This window comes from Manis javanica, chromosome 4 (assembly GCF_040802235.1).
Source record: "Manis javanica isolate MJ-LG chromosome 4, MJ_LKY, whole genome shotgun sequence".
NCBI classification, from domain to species: Eukaryota; Metazoa; Chordata; class Mammalia; order Pholidota; family Manidae; genus Manis; species Manis javanica.
Window position 1 is genome coordinate 140,467,829 of NC_133159.1, and position 19,210 is coordinate 140,487,038.

The following is a 19,210-nucleotide window of genomic DNA, read 5'->3' on the forward strand; positions in this document are numbered from 1 at the left end:
AGAGAAGCAGGAACCTGCTGGGTAAAGGCAGCTGACAGTTTCCAGCTCTGCTTCCATTCTTTTCCTGAGGCCCAGCTGCACCCCTTTTATTGGCTCAGTGAGACACCTTTCCCCTCAGAATAAATCTTCAGCTAACTCCAGTTGTTTTGTTACTACAACCAAAAGGTTTCAGAGAAAGGCCAGATCCCAGATCTTCTAAGTCAGAGTTCCAAGTCCTGCCGCTCTCCCACATTTTTCTAGACTGTAGAAAGGGTCTGGTTCTTGCCTCCTGTCCCTTTCTTTGTCACCACATGCTTCTTGGGGCTCTGCCCGCTCACTTAGGCCCACAGTGTCTTCCTCACCAGTTCTTCATCCACCTGCTCCAGACACAATCTTTTGCATAGTTGATGACAGTCAAGAGGGGATTGGGGCTCATCAATTCTGAAAGGGATGAGGAGAACTCCTTGAGAGCACAGGACGGGCCCCTGGGCTAACTCAGAGCCTGGGGCTCCGAGCATGGCGCACAGCACCCAGGAGCTGAGACCTTCCAGATTAGGCAAGACCCTCCCCAGAGGCCCATTTAGACATCTCTGAGTGGCCGCTGAAGGTCAGGAGTGGCTGTGGGGAGGAGCAGGACTGAGATTTGGGCCTGTTTGCCACCATACTTCCTGGTCAGAGTAGATAGGGACTAGGATAAAGTGCTGCCTAATGACAAAAGGCTCTTCAGGGGAAAAGCCCCAGGGACATAAATCAGAGTATGAAGGAATAGTTGAGAGACAGTCAAGGACTTGTGAGGCCCTGTGGCCCAGCTCTGAAGCGGGGAGTTTGCACTTGGCCTTGGGTCAGACCATGAGCCAAAGAGAGTGCCACTTAGTGGTTAGAGCCAAGCCTTCAGGGCCACCAGTCTGGCATTTGGCACAGTTTCTGAGAGCCTCAGCTTGCTCATCTGTAAAGTGGGGATCATAATAGTTTCTGCTGCATGGAAAGTTGGATGAAATAAGCTGGGCATGGAAAATGCTGAGTATATAATACATTCTCAATAAATGCTGGCTGCGCTTCTGCAGCTGCTCCATTACTCCTGACTGCAGCGCCTTTCTGGATGCTGCTTGAGCACCATGCAGAGCCTCCTAACTGGTTGGGCATTAGAACTAGTAGTCAAACCCTCTGCTCAGCAAAGGGATTTCTAGAATTCCTTGAGTCAGTCCCCCTGGGAGTATTCCCAGGCTCTGAGTGGGGAGGGAAGTCCTGTGAGTAAAGCCTGGTCATCTCTCTTGCCCCTCCTGCCCTGAAAGACCTCTGCGTTCCCTGTGGCTAATGCTTTCTGCGTGACTTCGGTGATCATCACACCAGTAATGGCTGTTGATCTGGAAGACGCCATAGTCAAAGCTGCCATCTGTATTTTCATATACCTTTGGTATGTTGAAGTTTCCACAAAAGCCAGCATAGCCCTTAGAACTGGGAGAAGAGGGTTTCTAGAGGGGGCAAGCTGTAAGAGAAGGGAAATGGAGTTGAGAGAACATGAGGAATCAGAAGAAAGGAATAAGGCCTAAGAGGATAGATGGACTAGAGGGCTAGAAAACATCCATTAGCTTCTCCAATCCTTTGGTCCATTCACCCCCACCCCTCATCATTACAGCCATTGACCATCTGTCCATCTTTGCTTTCTGCACTTAATGATCACCTGCTGGGTGCCAGGAACTGTGCAAAGCCCAGTGAGGGGCATTTAGCTGGGTCAAATGCGAATGCTGCCTTCAAGGGGCATATAGAACAAGAATGAAGATACGTACCTAAAAAAGCACAAAGCAACATAACAGGAGAAAGTGTGAGACAGGTGTGCACCAATTCTGGGCAAAAGGGAGATATCCCTACTATGGAGTAGGACAAAGCCTTTGCACTGCTGTTCCCTCTGCCTGGAATGCTCTTCCCCTGAACGGTGATCAGGTCCTTTACTTAATTCAGCCCTCTCAATGTTACCTCCTCAGAGAGGCCTTCCTTGACTTCTTTTAGAACAGGGTCACCTACCACTCCTGCTTTATTCTTCTGCACTGCGTTTATCACCAGCAGGAAGTACTTCATGCAATTGTGTGTTTCTTATTGCTTGTCTCTTCCTCTAGAACATGAACACTAGAAGGGAAGGGGTTTAGTTGATGTCTGTATTCCCAGTGCCTGACATAGTTTGTGGTACATTAAATAAGTGCATAGTTGATAATTGTTGGATGACTATGGAATGTTGGGGAAGGTTTCTTGGAGAGATCTACTCTTTGAATTTGGCTTTTAAAGATGAATGAGAGAGAAAGAAAGCTACATAAGGGCATGACTGGGAGAAGAGGAGAAACGGGGGTGGGTGGGTGTGAGGAAGTGGCACTCACAGTCACTCACAGAGCAGCCCTCAAACCTACCCAGGTCTTCCTGGGGCAGCACCTTGGCCAAGTCACAGCACCTAATTAAGTTGGCCTGATTTGTGGCAAGGAGGCAGCTGACCAAGGAGAAGAGTAGCACCCTCATCATCTTCAGAGGGGAGAAGGGGCAGCTGGGGGTCTGTGGTTCTTAGCGTCTCACAGACATCCTGCTGGTCTTCAGGGAGCCTGAGGCATCTGCAGAGAGCAGCCCAATGTCCCCGCTTGCCCACCACCCCCACTTGGCTGTTCCTAGTCTCTTTACTTTTATTTATTACTTATTAATAGTAATGTATAATAATAATGCATATTATTACACATTTTACACAGAAAAAAATTTTTATTACAGAAAGTTTTCAACATTTACAAAAGGAGAGAGACTACGTGAACCTCCACGTACCCATTGCCCAGCTTCAAGAGTTAAAAACCAAGACCAATCTCCTTTCCTCTGTAGGTGTCCATCCCTCCTTTGGCTATTCTCATTCTTGTAATGGTCACCCAGTGGTGGGCAGCATTTGGGTTCAGGGGTGGGGACTGAGCTTGGCAAAGGAGATGAATGAGAACTGTGCTTCACCAGTATTTGTGTGTGCGTATTTGAGCATCCAGACACATGGCATGTATCGCTCCCCAAGGGTATGCCCTGCCGTGTGCACCATTTTACATTCCCAGGGGGCTGGTTATAAGTTCTGTTTGTTTCCACTCAAAGGTATATCATAAAGCAAGTAAGAGTGATCTTGTGGTAGAAATAACTTTCACCTTCGTGTGTGTGTGTGTGTGTGTGTGTAGAGGGATGAGTGAGGAACATGGGCTTCAGGTTGCATTCACACTGCCTCCTTTCAAAGGCAGGGCTGCTGTGTGATCTTGGAAACATACTTAACCTCTCTAGGCCTCATTTATAAAATGAAGATATGCTAATATGTACTTAATAAGGTTGTTGTGATCATTAAGGGAAATATTAAATGCCTAGGTCTTTGTTTCACAATCCCTGCTGAACAGGAAGCAGGACTCCTGGGAATATAGCTGATTCCCAGGCTGGAGGAGGGAAGGGTATGAGGTAAGTCTGGATTATTTTGTGCCAGAAAAAGGAAATGCTCAAAATCTGGAATGGAGTTTGTCACATGGACATGACAGCTCACTCAGAGGGGTGCTTACTGGCCAAATCTGGAACAACAGTTTTTGGTAACAGTTTTATTGAGATAAATTTCACAATATATAATTCACATGCCATTAATTAATTCATTTAAAGTGTACAATTCAATGGTTTTTTAGTATATTTGCAGAACTGTGCAACTATCACCACAGTCAATTTTTGAACATTTTCATCAGCCTCAAAAGAAACCCAGTACCATTAGCAGTCCCTCTGCATTCCACCTTCCTCCAGCCTCTGGCAACCACTCATCTACTTCCTATCTCTGTGGAGTTGTCTATTCTCAGATTTCATATAAATGAAATCATACAATATGTAGCCTTTTGTGTCTGGCTTCTTTCACTTAACATAATGTCCTCAAGGTTCATTCATGCTGTGGCATGTATCAGTATTTCATTCCCTTTTATGGCTGACTAGTATTCCAATGTATGGAGATATCACAATTTGTTAATGTATTCACCAGTTTATGGACATTTGGATTGCTTCTGCTTTTTGGCTATTAAGAATAATGCTGCTGTGAATATTCAAGTTTGCATGTGAACAAACATTTTAATTTCTTTGGGTGTATACCAAAGAGTGGAATTGCTGGGTTAATGGTAATTTAAAGTTTAAAGTTTTGAGTAGCTGCCAGACTTCCAAACTGGCTGCACCATTTTACATTCCCATTAGCACTTTATGAAGGTTCCAATTTCTCCACATCCTCACCAACACTTATTATCTATAATATCAAATTGTGGTTTTAATTTGCATTTCTCTGATGGCTAATGATGTTGATTATCTTTTTATGTACTCTTTGCCGGTTTTCTTTGAAAAAAATGTCTATTCAGATCCTTCTCCCATTTTTTAGTTGGGTCATCTGTCCTTTTATTATTGAGTTGTAAAAGTTCTTTATATATTCTGGGCATTGGAACATTATCAGGTACATGATATCTTCACACGTTCTGTGGGTTACTTTTACTTTCTTGATGGTGTTCTTTGAAACAAAAAGGTTTTAAATTTTGATGAAGACTGATTTATCTGTTTTTCTTTTTCTGCCTGTACTTTTGGTGTTGTAGTTGAGAAAACTTTGCCTAATGGTTTCAAGTTAACTGGGACAATTTGACCATCAAAATAAATGTCATTGATGGATTATAATCCATTGAATGAGATAGGAACCCACATGTCCATAATACTAATAAATAAATACATAATGGAGATGAAGAGGGGAGTTCTTCCTGATAAGAAAATGCTGACCACCAAAAGTAGAGGTAGTCACAAAGTTGGAAAATCACCATTCTGCAACCATCACAGACTGGTTTGGTCAAGAATCAGCAGTGGATGCTAACTCTTGAGTGGGAAGGTGGTGGGAAGCTTGATGAAGAATTGGCTATGTACATGGTCTTAAAGCTCCATGCACATTAGGTACATGGGAAAAATAGGAAGTATACAGTGGAGAAACCAGGTGCATTTTGACTCTGCAATCAAAATTACATCACCCATGAGGGACACAGAGATTATGGGCCTCCAGATGTGTGATCCTGAGGATGTGCATCACTTAGGCAACATTCTCGCTAGGGATGCATAGCCTTGTATATGATCTTGAGGAAATACTGGGTAAATCCAAACTGAGGGGAAAATCCATAAAATAACTGGCCTATATTCTTCAAAGCAGTCAACACCATGCAAACAAAGAATGGGGCTATTTCTGTCACTAGGTGTGTGTGTGCGTGCACGTGCCTTTCCCCTTAAGTTAGGTGTGCATGCCTGAGCACCAAGGCCTGGCCTCCTCCACCCACCAGCGCCATGAGTCAGGCAGCTTCTGGCTCATGGACAAGGTGGATGCCCTGATGGCCTTGTTCCTTCATGCACCTTTTGTTCCATCTTCTAAGACCCACTGCATACCAGCCTGAGCTTGTGACCATTCTTTTCTTCTCTCTCCCACCCTAGAGTTGCCAGATTTAGCAAATAAAATTATAGGATGCCCTAATTATAAACAACAGAAACTTTATATGTCTCATGCAACCCTACTCTGCCCTCAGTAGGTTTCTCCAGAAACAGGTGTCAGTGAGCCTCGGGAAGCAGGGAGCACTACCTCCGTCCACCAAGTCCCCTCTCTGGGTTTCCTTGGGGAAACCAGTAGTTCCGGCAGATGCATTCCCACCTCCCCTTCCCAAGCTTGCCTCTCTCCTATCCCTCCTTGACCTCGGGTCCTACGTGTCCCAGGATTTCTGTGCGAATCTGTAGAACAAAGTCCTTGGATAGGAGCCTACTCTTCCTCATGAACTGTAGCCCCACTCCACTCTCAGCTCTCCATGTTCTATAAAAAGGCGAGAGTGCTGGGCCACTCCTGCCTTCTGGAACCCGAGTTCTGTGATGTCATCACTCCCCTGGAAATACTCTGGTCTTAGCCATGCAATTGGTTTGGTCTCGAGGCCTATCCAGTCTTCAGACAGAAATGGCAATGGGCCTGGAAGGATTGGTGGCAACTTTGAGGGAGACCATGGGGTGGGATAGGGTAGAGTGCTGGCTGCTCTTTCTGTCCACCTCCCTTGCCTTCTGGGAACGGTACTGCCTTTGAAGGACTCCTTCCCCTATGGGGTGTTAGTAGGGGCTGCCAGTCACAGAGCCCTGCCCTTCAGGTGACAGGGTAGTATGCCTACAGCCCAAACCAGTGTATTTTGAGTGGAAACTAAGTGGAGCAGCTCAGCTCCTCAGAGGAAGCCTCTGGGCAGGGGGCCAGAGGCCAACAGTTTGGAATCATGCGGCTACAACCCATCTGAGAAGATAAGCCTCCTAGAAGAGGGAGCAGAGTTCACACAGGATTCTGGCCCCCGAGTCCACCCTTTCTGATATTCTGCTCCAGGTTTTGTGTGTTTCCTTGTTAATGAGGTTAAGGATTTTATCAAAGATTTGAGCTATTTCTGTGAATTGTCTGATCATGTTCTTTATTCATGTTAAAAACTGTGTCTTTGGTATTTTCTCATTCAATTCCAGTTCTTTAAGAAATCAGGCCTTTGTCTAAACCAAATAAAGGATTTTCCTTGACCATATCATTTTAATTCTGTTACACATTTTTTCATGTCAAACTGTTTTACGTAGTTGAATTTATCTATCTTTTTTCAGTGGTTTCTGGGTTTTATGTCCTACTTAGAAAGGTGTTTTTCACACTCTAAGATTACTTTTTTTGGTGCATTTATGGTTTCATTGTTTATGTTTAAATCTGAGATCCATCTGGAATTTATTTTGGTGTGTGGAGTGCGGTAAAAATCCAACTTAAAATATTTCCAAGATGGCCAGTTCCTCAAATACAAAGAAATGGAAGTCCTTCGTATTTGAAATCAAACCCAAACAAATTTGTTTGAGTTGCCGTAGATCACAGGACCCACAGTAATCCTGGGTCATCCTGAGCACTGGAAGGCTGCAGTAATGGAGCAGGACCACGCAGTGATCTCTCAGGACAGATGGAAAGGAAAGTTGCTACAGGAATTTCCCTGGGGGCAGGCAAGTGATGACTCTCTGATTAAACATCCCTAGAACCTAATAATAGTTAACACTTGGCACTTACCGCAGGCCAGGCTGTATTCCTGCTGTTACAGGAATTTACTCATTTAAACATCACAGCACCACTAGGAGCTATTGTTATTCCCATGTTACAGATGGAAGTTTGGAGAAAGGTGACTTGCCAGGTCCTGCAGAGGAGCTCCCCTTGAAGGGTCTGCCCCAAGGGTGTGAGCAATGATTAGCACCCAAGGGACAGCCCACGGCTTTTTACCTGAGTGTGAGGGATGAGTGATAAGGCCCTGTCCTCCTGCGGGTGTGCACATCAGAAGAATCTCCTGGGAGCAGGGAGGAGCTAGCACATGGAAAAGCAAATCCAGTGTTAAGATCTTTGGAAATGAATTTTCTCTTTGGAAAACAGAATTTTATTTTGGAAAACAAAGAAAAATCCTCTGTTTTTTTATAATACAGATCACAGAAAGGGCATCAGATCTTGCTGTTGCTTAAACAGGAGCATATATTTAAAAATACGTATTAAAAAACATTGGTTCAAACTAATTTGTGGACGAGAAAACTAAGGTCTATCAAGGTGGCCACGGTTCCAACCAAGTGGTGGTTGGGAAGCATGGCAGCTTTGGAGTTGGGGGTGAGAGGTTTGGTGCCATGTCCTACTAACTGTGTGACTGCATTATCCTCTCAGGTGTGTCCTCTCCTGTAAAATGGGAGGAAGACCCAACTCTCAAGGCAGGGGGATGAGGAAAAAAATGAGATTTTGGAAATACAGTGACTACTCAGCTCATGACACATGGTGGGCTCTGTGACTGTTTATTGGAGGCAGAGCCTGTCCTTTAGCCCTGTTCAGGACTCATCGTTGGGTGCTCTGGCTGACCAGCTGAACAGGTGAGGCTGCGTGGAACTCCAGGGATCTGCCACCTGGCTCTCTTTCCTGTCTCCTGCCCTTCCTCTGATCCCTCCTTGCTATAGCACCTCTGCCCCTTGAATGAAGATGGGGTGCTCCCTCTTCTGCAGAGGTGGAGGGAGGGGGGCGCTCTGCCACCAGGAGATGGTCGGTGGGGGTGGGAAACCTGCCTGGGAGCTGCTTAGGAGCTGCAGCTCCTATATAGAAATACAAATTGCAGCAAATTTGTCATCTCCAGAGAGAAATTGCATTTGGCATTTCAGTGTGTTTTGTGCTTTGATGCTCCTGTCTGTTTAAGGGGAGGGGAAAGAGTGAGGAGGAATCGAACTGGGCCCCAGTGAGTGGGAAGTGGAAGCTGTGGTGGCCGCCTTGCTATTTAGAAGTCTCCTCTCTCAGTCCTGGCTGGGTGTGTCTGGCTCCAGGGCTGAGGACTATTGTGTGTGCTCTCCTCCAACTCTGGGTGTAGCCTGGGCACACCTTGGCTGTGCTTACAGAAACATCAACAAACTTGGATCAGGGGTCAAATGGTAGAAGTCTGGGCCTGTCCCTGTCCCTTGTTGGTGGCCTTGCCCACTTGTGGGGGCTTGGGCCAGATGATGCAGTAAGCAATGCACCAGGCCAGAAAGGCCTCATGCCTGGTGGTTAACCTCTCAGTTGGTGGATTAGTTAACAGACCTTTTGATAATAGTGCTTACTCTCTGCCTGGTGCTACTCTAAGGCCATGGGTCCATTAACTTGTGGATCCTCACAGCAACTCAATGAGGGGGGTGCTGTTATCTCCCCCACCTTATAGATGAGAAACCTGAGACACAGATTAAGTGACTGGTTCAGGTTCACAGAGGAAGTTGGTGGCAGGAAGTCAAGTCTCGACTCTTAATCCTGGATTTGTAGCCAGGTGTCATCTGTGTGGTCAGTCCAGTGCTGACCCTCCAAGACGAGGTGTGAGGGAAAGTGATGGGGAAGAAACCAGGGTGTTCTAAATCAGGGATTGTTGGGGTCTACTTGGTTAATCATGGTGGATTCCTGGATCAGGACAGACGTCTGGGGCAGGTAGAATGATGTCAGAGGTTTACTCAGGTTGGTTGGTAGGCACCCCAGGCCCCTGAACCTGCTCAGGCAAAGGCTGGGAAGCTGCAGTGGGGTGGTTAGGCAATGGAGACTTTGGCAGTTTAGCAATCTGGGTGGCTTTGGCTGAGGAAGAAGGGGAAAAGGCATCAGGGTGCAGAGGTCCTCAAGTTGGCCTGGTAGAATTCCCCTGGGAAGCTTTAAAAAATGCTGATGCCCAGGCCTGGCCCAGCCCCATTGAATCAGAATCTCCCCTGGTTATTCTAATATGCAGCCAACAGTGAGAGCTACTGAGTTACAGGAAGAAAGGAGGAGCTGATGGGGAAGACATAACAGCATGAGATAGGAAGGCAAGGAGGCAGGAGAGAGAGGGCTGCAAGCCAGACAGCAGGGGCCGTGGAGCAGTGGACAGAAGGATGAATGCAGGGAGTGTTATGAGGCTGCAGACAGTGGGGTGGGAGAGCGGGCACACACCTGACAGCCCAGGTCCTGGCTGTCCTGGACAGAGACTCTCCATGTTGCCAGCCCACTGCCTGCCCTGCACCCATCCTGGGGGTGCTAGCCATTTCGGTGAGGGGCAAGCATTCAGCTAATACTTAGGTTCCCATCACTGCCTCTCCATGGAGCTGCCAGCCACACTGCCACTGCCAGCTGTATGCAGAGCTTATCTCCCAGAATGGTACTGGATCAGTAACAGCCTTGGCTCTGAGGCAGCTCAGGGCTGCCAGGAGGGCAGGGGGGTCTCATGGCCATTGCCTTGTCAGAGACCCAGGGACTTGGGAGGAACCCTTAGAAGGGGCCAATGGCAGCTCAGAGCCCAGGGCTACTGGGAAGCAGAGGTCCCAGGCCCTGGAGGAGAAAAGAGGGAAAGGGATGTGCTCACTGGTGTCAGCCCTGGTTCAGGTAGGTGCTTTTGTGCAGCAGTGGCCCTGTGGGTGCCGGGCACTCTACAAAGGCCTCTCTTTAAGCAGGCTCTGTCTCTAGACTCCTGGCATCAACCCTGAAATTCCAGGTCCTGGAGTCAGACAGATCTGGGTTCTGACCCCAAGGCTCCTGCACATCTGTTCTCTGACCATGGCAAGGGAACTCTCTCCTCCTGGCCTCAGCTATTTTACTGGTATGAGGATCACAGTCTTAACCTCACAGGTTTTGTGGATTGAGACCACATGTGTGAAATGCTTCACACAGCATCAGCACAAGCCCAGCAAATGCCCCCTCTCACCTCTTTTCCCTGCTCTCCTCTGGCTTTCCCCAAGCCCTGGTCCCTGGTGTCAAGTAGCTCCGGGTTTCTACAACTTCTTCTGAGAAGAGACCTCCGATGACTCTGGGTCCTGCCCAATAGTTCCGGGTGGGCTCTGTCTTTTTTCCTCTTCCGGGAAGGGATTGGGGGCCCCCTTCTAGGCCCCGATTGCACCCAGGCTGGCCGCCTCTTTTGTTCGCACAGAGCACCGTGTCTTCAAGGTTCCGGCGATGCTTCCTATAGTTTCTTGACCTGGAAGGTGGGCCCAGAGGACACGTGAGGGGTGGATTTCCAGGTGAGAGCAGTTCATGCCTGGAGGGATGGGTATGGGGAGTTACGGAGGGCGCTGCCAAGGAGAAGGTTCTGGGCGATTTAGGAAGGATTTGGGAGAGATGCTTGTTGCTAGGTGACCAGCAGGGGACGGTTGGGAGAAGTGATCAGGACTGCTGCAGAGAACCCAGATCCTTTTATTGTTAGCTTCTGGGTGAGTTCCTGTCCTCAGGTCTGTCCTCCTGCTGCTGCTCCCTCTTCTCTGTCTCCCCCATCCAGTGCCATCAAAAGCTGCTGGGTGCAGTGATGGGACAAAGTCCCAGGTTGTTGGCTTGAGGTTTTTATTTTCTTTTATTAATATTTGCAGTGTGTGTTGTGTGTGTAAATGTTTGAGTGGGCATATCTGCCTGTGAGGTTTGCATGCCCGTGTGTACACAGGTGTGTGTGTGTGAGAATATAAGAAGACAGTTCATAGAGGGCTGGTGGTGGCATCTGCTTCCCCATATTGCATGCTCATCAGGTGTCAGATACTTACTACACCCTTTTATCTAAATCCTTCCCATCGTTTCCCTGAATCCTCACTGCCACCCAGTGAAGTAACCAATTATGCCCCCATTTTACAGATTTAAAACAGAGGCTCAGAGGACTTAAGTGTGTTTGCTTGAGGTATCTCATTTGGGAAGTAGGAGAGCCAGAATTTGAGCTCAGATCTGCCTGTGCACTTCAGCACTGAGTGAGGTTCTGCAAACAGGGTTTCCTAGCTCAGTGAAGCCGTGTCCAGCTTCAGGAGAAAGGCTGGTGTAAGGCACGTGCCCTGGCCTAGGACTCAGCAGGCCGGAAGTCTGCTGTCAGGTTTGTTGCTGATGACTCTCTCTTTGATCTTCGCCTTCTCTGGGCCTTACTGTCCTAACCTGTGAGTGGCCCTGTGAAGTTGATGTCCCATGGCTGGCCCCTAGTAAGGGCTCTGGTTCCCTAGTCATGACCTGACTCCTGTAGAAACGGGGGCTCAGAAGGACCCCCTTTGTCAAGGGTAGGCCAACTCTGAGGGATCCCCAGGAAAGCCCTGAACAGAGCCAGGCAGAAGCCCACTCCTGCCCTCCTGGAGGTTCCAGGGCTCAAGCAGACACGTGTAGAGTCCAGCTGATGCAAGCATTCTCAGAGCTGGTGCTTGGGGTGAGCTCTGCACTGTAGGGGGTCTGAGATGCAGACAGGGAGGTGACTTGTCCACTCAACATTCAGAGAACTAGTGGCGGTCATCACCAATCCATGGGTACATCTTGCTTCTTTCTGGATGAGGGGTCAGGGGCTCTGACCCTGGAATCCTGGGTCCTGAAACCTGATGGGCATGGCTGTTTGGATGGAGGAAACTCAAAATTGGATGGACCATCAGGTAACCCTGAGTCAGTTGGCTTCAGAATCTCCTCCGAAATGTCAAGAGTTCCCTGCTCTGTCCAACAATTGGTTGATGGCATCCAGTTACCAATAATTCTGACTCAGTATGGACCCACTATGTGCCAGGAGCTTTTACACATGCTGCCTTATTTAAGTGTAATTGCAGCCCTGTGGTATTATTCTCCCTGCTCTGCAGATGAAGAGACTGAGGCACAGAGAGGGTAATTTACCCATGATTGTCAGGTAAATTGGTCAGGATGTTTGGAACCCAGTCAAGGCCATCCCTAGAAGGACTTGCTTTTGAATGTGTATGGAGCACTGAGTATATGCCTACCTTTGTGTTAAAACCTGAAGTGATACTCAGATCCTTGCAAACATCAACGGAGGCAAGAATGGTTCTTCCCCCTAACCAGAGGAAGAGACTGTGGCTCAGAAGGGGAGCGGTAGAACTGGGATTCAAACCCAGGACAAGCCAAGAAGAAACTGCTGTGTCAGGTCCCTGGCCTGGCTGCTGGGGTTGGCAAACGTTAGCCCCTGCTCACAACAACAGCTTTTAAGGGTTGGTTAATAGCGTTCCTGTTGGTGTGAGCGAGGGTCCTTCCTACAGACGCATTCCAATTCGGTGAAAGAGCAGTAAGGATACTGTCTTTATGGAAATGGGTCTTCAGGCTGAAGGCAGTGGAGACACCTGTCTTAAGGAAATGCTCTCCTCTCTAGTTTGTTGCCCTTGGCCAGATTTCCCCTGGGGTTCCCCTTGCTCCGTTGGCTCCCTTCCAGTAATTGCTCTGCCCACTTCTCTCCAGGCAGCCTTGAGGGTGCAGTGCTGTGCCCACTTACTTAATTCCCCCACACTGGACTAACCAGGACTAGAGCATTTGGACTTGGGCTTCAGTTGCAGCAGGAGGGATTTTGGTTCGATTCTAGGAAGCACTTCCAGACAAATTAGGAATTGTGGGAGGGTGCATGTACGATGGGAGTTTTTAAAGCTCAGAGACAACCGTCAGGACAGTGAGAGGGGTGTGGGTGGGGAATGGGACATGCCCTCTGACCCTGTGCTAAGGGAGGGCCAGGGGTTACCTCTGCCCTCTGAGTCCCACTTACATGTGCTGGACTTGTAACCCCCTCACCTACACCCCCTACTCGGAGCCTTTTAAACAGCCTCTGACACTCTTTTAAAACAGATTTCTCCCAGCCTCAGGCCTTGGGGGTGAGGTTCAGGGTCCTAGAGACAACCCAGCAGAGACACCGCTCCCTGATACCCTCCCTGTGTTTCCAAAGAAATGTTAGCTTCCCTGAGCACAGCAACTTCCTCCCCTGACTGCCTGTGGGGGGCAGCCTTACCCCACGCACCGGCTGCAGAGCTTGGTGGAGCCCAGTTGTTCAGAGGGTTAGGTAGGGGCTCTGGGAGCAAGAGACAGAAGAGCTGGACCCCCTCCTTCCTTCTCCTGGGCCTGTGGGTGGGGAGCAGACAGAGGACCTTGGCCCGAGGGTAACCAGGGGTACAGCTGGGCACTTGGATGTGGGTGTCAGGATTCTGAGGGGCACCTTAGGCTGAGCCAGAGGACAGGTCCTCACCCATAGTCCAAGGCTCTCCAGTGCCAGGCTGTGGCCATGCTAGGCCTCCCTCTATAGGGCCCTGGTGGGTGTCCTGAATAGGACAGGCAGTTTGGATGCGGCAATGGGGAGAGGAGGTAGAGAGCCAAGCAGCTGGCTACCTGGGTGGGAGAGAGGGGAGCCCTGTGGCAGGGTGTAAGGCAGGGAAAGGCCTACATCCAGCCTTTGGCCGCCTCACTGTCACCCCCTAGGGCGTCCAGTCCCAGGCACCCAGAAATGCAGGGGGTGGCAGGGCCTTTGGGCTCAGGAAGACTAGGCTGGGGTGGAGTGGAAGTAGCAGGGAGAGGGGAACAAGAAGACAGAGCTCTAATCCTTACCAGCCAGGTGACCTTGGGCTTTCTGGCCCTCCATCTGGTGTGCCAGTGCGTGTGAGGATGCCTGTCCCCTGGGGCTGCTGAATTAAGTGGGAAGTGAGGAAAGTGCTGGGCAGGTAGTAGGTGCTCACCAGGGGCAGCTCCCCCTGGCTATCTTGTCTGGAAACGCCTACTTCCTGATCTCCATTCTCTCCCTCCTGTGGTTCCATGGTTAGAGCAGAGCAGCACACAAGCTTCTGTCCTGCTTCACAAGCCTGCTGCAGCCACCTACTGGCTGGATGTCCTCAGGCAACTTATATAGCTTCCCTGTGCCTTACTCTTTTCATCTGTAAAATGGGGCAATCATGGTTCACAATTCAGAAGGTTGTTCTGAGGAAAAAAATAAGTTTTAATATACATAATGTGCTTAGAACAGTGTGTGCCCCATGTGAGCACTCTAAGGGTGTATACCATTGTCACTATTAAGTGTCATTGTCCTATACATCTGCACAACCCTCACCTCCCTGGAGCTGCTTGAGTTTCCCACAGCAGCCTCTCAGACTACCAGGAGTCCCACCCATTTTATGGGTGAGCACATGGAAGCTCAGAAGATGAAGTGACTTGCTCAAGATCACACTGTCCCCTTCCTTTAAAAATGACATGTAAGTCCTTTTCAGTGTGTGTGTGGACTTGAGTACCCTCCAGCTCACGTTCAACCTGGGGCCTCTGATGAGCCCAGGCCCTGAGCTCTGGGCCAGTGAGGATGGCTCTTCTTCCTCCCAGTTGCCCAGGGGTGGGGCTCTCAGTGCCTGCAGGCTTGGTGAAATGGAAGCAGACGGTAGGGAGGAGGGGGGAGGCTTGGTGGCTGGAGCAAGAGGTCAGGGTGAAGTGCGCTGTGGGCAGTGTTGGGAGTTCCAGCTGCCCCTGAGGCCCTGGGCTTCCTTTTCATTATCACTTGCAGGTAGCTGGGCACCCACCCGCCTGGGGCGAGGCTTTCATGACAGGTGAGGCTTAGCTTGGGAGGCCAAGAACTGACTCTGTAATTGACCAGGATGTTTCACCTTTGATGGTGTCCCCTGGCAGTCTGAGTCCCCATGTGAGGGTGCGGAAGGGCCCTATTGGTGTCAGGCAAGCTTCTGGTCCTTTGAGTCATGGACTCACACAGAGCCTCAAACCCACATAATGGGGGGTGGCGGGGGTCACTTCATGGTGGAGGTGAGGTGTGAAAGCCCAGGGAACAGGTGTGGATAAGAACCTGTACTCTAGAGTCAGGCGGGCCTGATTTGAGTACCGGCTCTGCCACTTAATAACTGTGTCACCCTGGTCACCTTCATTAACCCCTCTGATCTTCCATTTCCCTGTTGGAAAATGGGGCTGATGGTATCCTTGTGACATAGTCATCATGAGGAGTAAAAAGGACAATGGGTGTAAAATCTTGGTGCAGCTCCCTGCACCCTTGTAAGTGGCTGATTAAATGTTGGCTACCCACAGCCTATGAATGTGCTGGGCTCTGAGTACCCAGACTGCCCGGCTCCAGGGTGATTCTGCCCTTGGCCGCTTTGCAGTGCTCAATCTACAAAGGCTCGAGAACCACCCTTCCTGGGGGCTCCTACCCCAGGGAAAACCGCTTCTCCACCCAACCTTTATTGAGCACCACTGTGTGCTGCCACTGTGCATGCCACACTGAGTAAGACCCTGCTCTGCCAGCAAGGAGCTCAGTCTCCTGGGCCTATAGCTATATCACGGGGTGATGGGGATGGCAAAAGAGGGGGCATCAGTGGGCACTGAGTGGGGAATGATGAGCCCCAGGGGTGGGTGTGAGTAACTTAATGGAGCTGTGAAGCCATCCACATCTGTGCTGTGCATTGAAGTTTTAAGAGAGATTTTGGGGTAGGGTGCGTGGAGTGGTTTTCCCAAAGGCGAAACAGCATTTACAGAGACCTGGGGGTAGAGAGTCTAGGCAGGTCCTCCTCTTTCCCAAGAACACTCAGAAAGGCTCCACCTACAGCGCAGGGACACATCCTGGGCTGGGGCGTGCAGAGCTGGGTGGGGCTGTTCTGGGAAGGCCCCTTTTCTTCAAGAGGCAGTGGGAGGCCAGGTTTGACAAGACTGGTGACAGGATCAGGGAGCTTGGGGAGGGGCTCTTCTGTTTGGCAGAAGGAGGTTTTTTAAACAAAACAGAAACAGTAACTTGCGGGCAGAGGGGGAAAGCATGTCCAGTCTCTGCCCCCTCCTCCTGTGCTGGGTCAGAGGGTGAGGACTAAGGGGGGTACCTAGCTCCTTACCTCTGGTTGGGCTGCAACCCTGGGGATGAGGGTGTGCAAGATGCTGAGATACTCACCTCATGTGGTAGAGGGGCAGCTGCCAACCTGAGCCTGGGAGCCCAGTGTTCAGGGGAGTGAAGGACCCACTCCTGGAGCTGGGAGGGCCTTTTAATTAGCTTTACAAGAGGCCTCCGTCTCCGCATCTCTCTCCTTACCATGATTCCCTGGGGAAAGAAAGTATGGAGGGGAGACACCTGCAGCTATCCAGAGACTTCCTCCAGATTCTTTCGCCTGCAGCGTTTGCCTAGGCCCTGCTTTCTCACCTTGCCTCTTGTCTCCCCTGGAATGAGACCCTCAGGACCAGAGCTGTGGGGAGGAAGACAAAGTAGGGGTGGGGTGCCTACCTGCCAGCTGCAGAAGCTGGATGTTTGTGTGGAGGGGATACTGGGTGGCAGGAAGCATGAGGATAGGCTGCCGTATACTTCCTAACACGGCCACTTACTGGCTGGTAGAGATCTGGGCATGGCCATCAAGCCTCTGAGCCTCAGTTTTGGAATCTACAAAATGGGATAATAATGCTCACCATCCAGAGTCATTTCAACGATAAAACAAGGTGTAGCTAAGGCATCTAGCAGAGTCCAGTCTTCAACTCTGACTCATGCTGGCCTAGATGATGTCTAGAAGTGTCAGATGAGGGGTTGGCCCTTGAGAATTCTGTTAACAGGTGAATGTGTTACTAGATAAGGCCACCAGCCTTTAGAGTATATGTATCAGTTTTCAAATCAGCAAAATAGGATTAATAGTACTACCTGCCTCATAAGGTTGTGTGGATGAAATTAATTATATGTAACAGTGTCAGGCTCATAGTTCTTAATAAATATTTGCCATTATTACTGACTTTATTATTACTGTTAGTTAGCTATTGAGGCAAACTCATGGAGCCTAAGGATTTGGCCGAAGATATCAGAATTGGATCTGGAATGGGACTTGGCCTCAAGGAGGCAGGAGGCCACAGAGACCATTAACTCTGTTTATGGACAGAACCTAAAACAGGCGTCTAGAACCTCCGGGCTGTGCAAAGGCCAGGATGGGTTGTCAGGTCTGGGGTTGGTGTGCATGGGGCTGGACTGTGGCTCACCATACTCCCCAGAGTTCTGCCAATGTATTTCCTTCTCATCTTGGGTTCCAGCCAGAAGGGGCAGGTTAAGGTGCCCATGCCAGGGACATCTGTATCCAGGCATCTCCACACTGGGCTCCCACTTGTCTGGGCTCAGAGGAGCAGGCCCAGCTCTGGGGGGAGAGGTGATGTCAGAGAAGTATGCCTTCCATCCCATCTAGGACTTCACTTTTTCCCCACTCGAGGCCGCTCCCCTTCTCATTTTAGGGGCTGTGCTGGGAGAGGCTACTGGTGGCTGCCAGTCAGGACTTGGGAGGGAAACAGCAGCCTCTGGGTCAGCTGAGGCTCAGATCTAGCTGGCATTTGTGATAATGACCCTTCTTACTAAGCATCTGTTTGCATTCTTTCATTTATGGGATAGTAAGACTTTGTGGGGGTGGGGGGTCACCCAAACCCTTAACTCTGTCCACAATTGTGGATAATTCAGAGTTGTGTCTGCTGGACCAGTGGAAGGGGCAGTGGAAGCCAGGATGCTGGGGGCAGTGGGGTCCCTGAGAGAGAATTCATCACAGGGGCTGAACAGGTCTGCTCCTGTGGTCTGACTGCTGCAACATGCTTGATGGCCCAAGGGCAGTGGTTCTTGAACAGGTGTGTGGCTCGTCCTCAAACCCTGCTAAGCCCAATGACGTTATAGCCTGAGTGCCTACAGACAGAAAAAATCAAGAGTGTTGACTGAAAAAAATCATTTTATTTATTCTCTAACCCTTTGCAGCCCAAGCAACACTTTGGTGGGACCCCTCCTACTGGCACCTGAGCATAACATGGATGAAGGGAACATTCTTCCAGCCCTGGAGGAGAATGCTGAGCTCTTAAAGCACAGTGCCTGCTACGAAGTAGGTGCTCAAACTTACTTGGTTAAAATAACGAAAAGATTAAAAAAAACCCACCTCATTAGCGAAGTGTTTGTCATAGCAAATGTACAGAGCAGTTGAGAGAGTGGAAACCCAGACCTGTCCACGAGTGAGACACTCCTTGGAGCTCCCAGATGTGGCAGGGAGTTTGCAGGGGACTGAGATCCTGAGTGGCAGATAGCTGTTAAGAACTAGCAATATCTGGATATTGTTGGTGCCACTCACCCTCAGAGGCTGGTGAAGAAGGGCCCTCTGAGTGTTTTCTGAATGAAGGAAAAGGTGGCTTGCCAACAGAAGAGTTGGAATCTAGGTGGGGGAAATTCAAATCATTTGGTAATGCTGAAGGAAGCATTCCATCTTTGTGACCCACTTGTTTATGAACTCTTCCTTTCTCTTTCCTGCTAGGCTCACTGATATACTAGCCTAAGTGTGTTCACTGGGCTCTTGATATCTGGTTCCGGTCCCCCGGTGAGGGAGGATCACAGGCTATCCAGGGGCCAGCCTATGGGAATCATCTCTGATGGAGACTTGCAAGTCCAAACAAGCCAGAAAAGAGTTATTTCCCATCCTCCTTTCTCATCTTCTGGTACCCCAGTGCCCTCATCATCTTCTCCCTCTCCTTCTGCTCAGCAGTATGAGATCAAAGACTGTGAATTATTCATCCACAGTTGAGTGGAATGCATTTCAAAGTCAGGGCTGCTGGGAATCTCCTCTCAGAGGTGCCAAGGGTGAAGGCCCCACTGTTGGGTCCACCAGCTCTGTCCTGAACCTTCCCACCGCCCATTTCCTGCCTGACTTTTGCCTGATGAGATTTGCCTGCCTCACCGTACCCCAGAGGGAGCCTAGTATCAGTGTCACCACCTGGAGCGTGGCTGTGGGCTCCAGGGCTGCTGTTGCCCAGGAACCCTGGCTGTCTCTTCCAGTGGGAGCAGGCAGTCTACACTTTTGAGAGGAGTGCCTAAGATGTGCCAAGCTTTGGACACATAGTAGTGCTAACAGCTGCTACAACAAACTTGGGAGGGAGACAGCAGCCTCTGTGTGTGTTCTGTGTGTCAGGCATTCTTCTTAGTATTTTATGTGTTATGTCTCTACCACAACAACTGTATGGGGCAGGTACTGTTTCTGT

General features: G+C 49.6%; 1 long non-coding RNA gene across 2 annotated transcripts in view; it reads left to right on the top strand.

The window, feature by feature from the left end:
• Positions 1-19,210, top strand: part of LOC118969300 (uncharacterized) — a 93,722-nt gene that overhangs the window by 36,617 nt on the left and 37,895 nt on the right. The window contains exons 5-6 of one of the 2 annotated variants that reach the window (XR_012130584.1): positions 7,700-7,899; positions 17,946-18,066. The exons of the other annotated variant lie outside the window; for it this stretch is intronic. This is a non-coding gene — a long non-coding RNA (uncharacterized lncRNA). The remainder of the gene's footprint in view (positions 1-7,699; positions 7,900-17,945; positions 18,067-19,210) is intronic. 2 annotated transcript variants of the gene reach the window in all.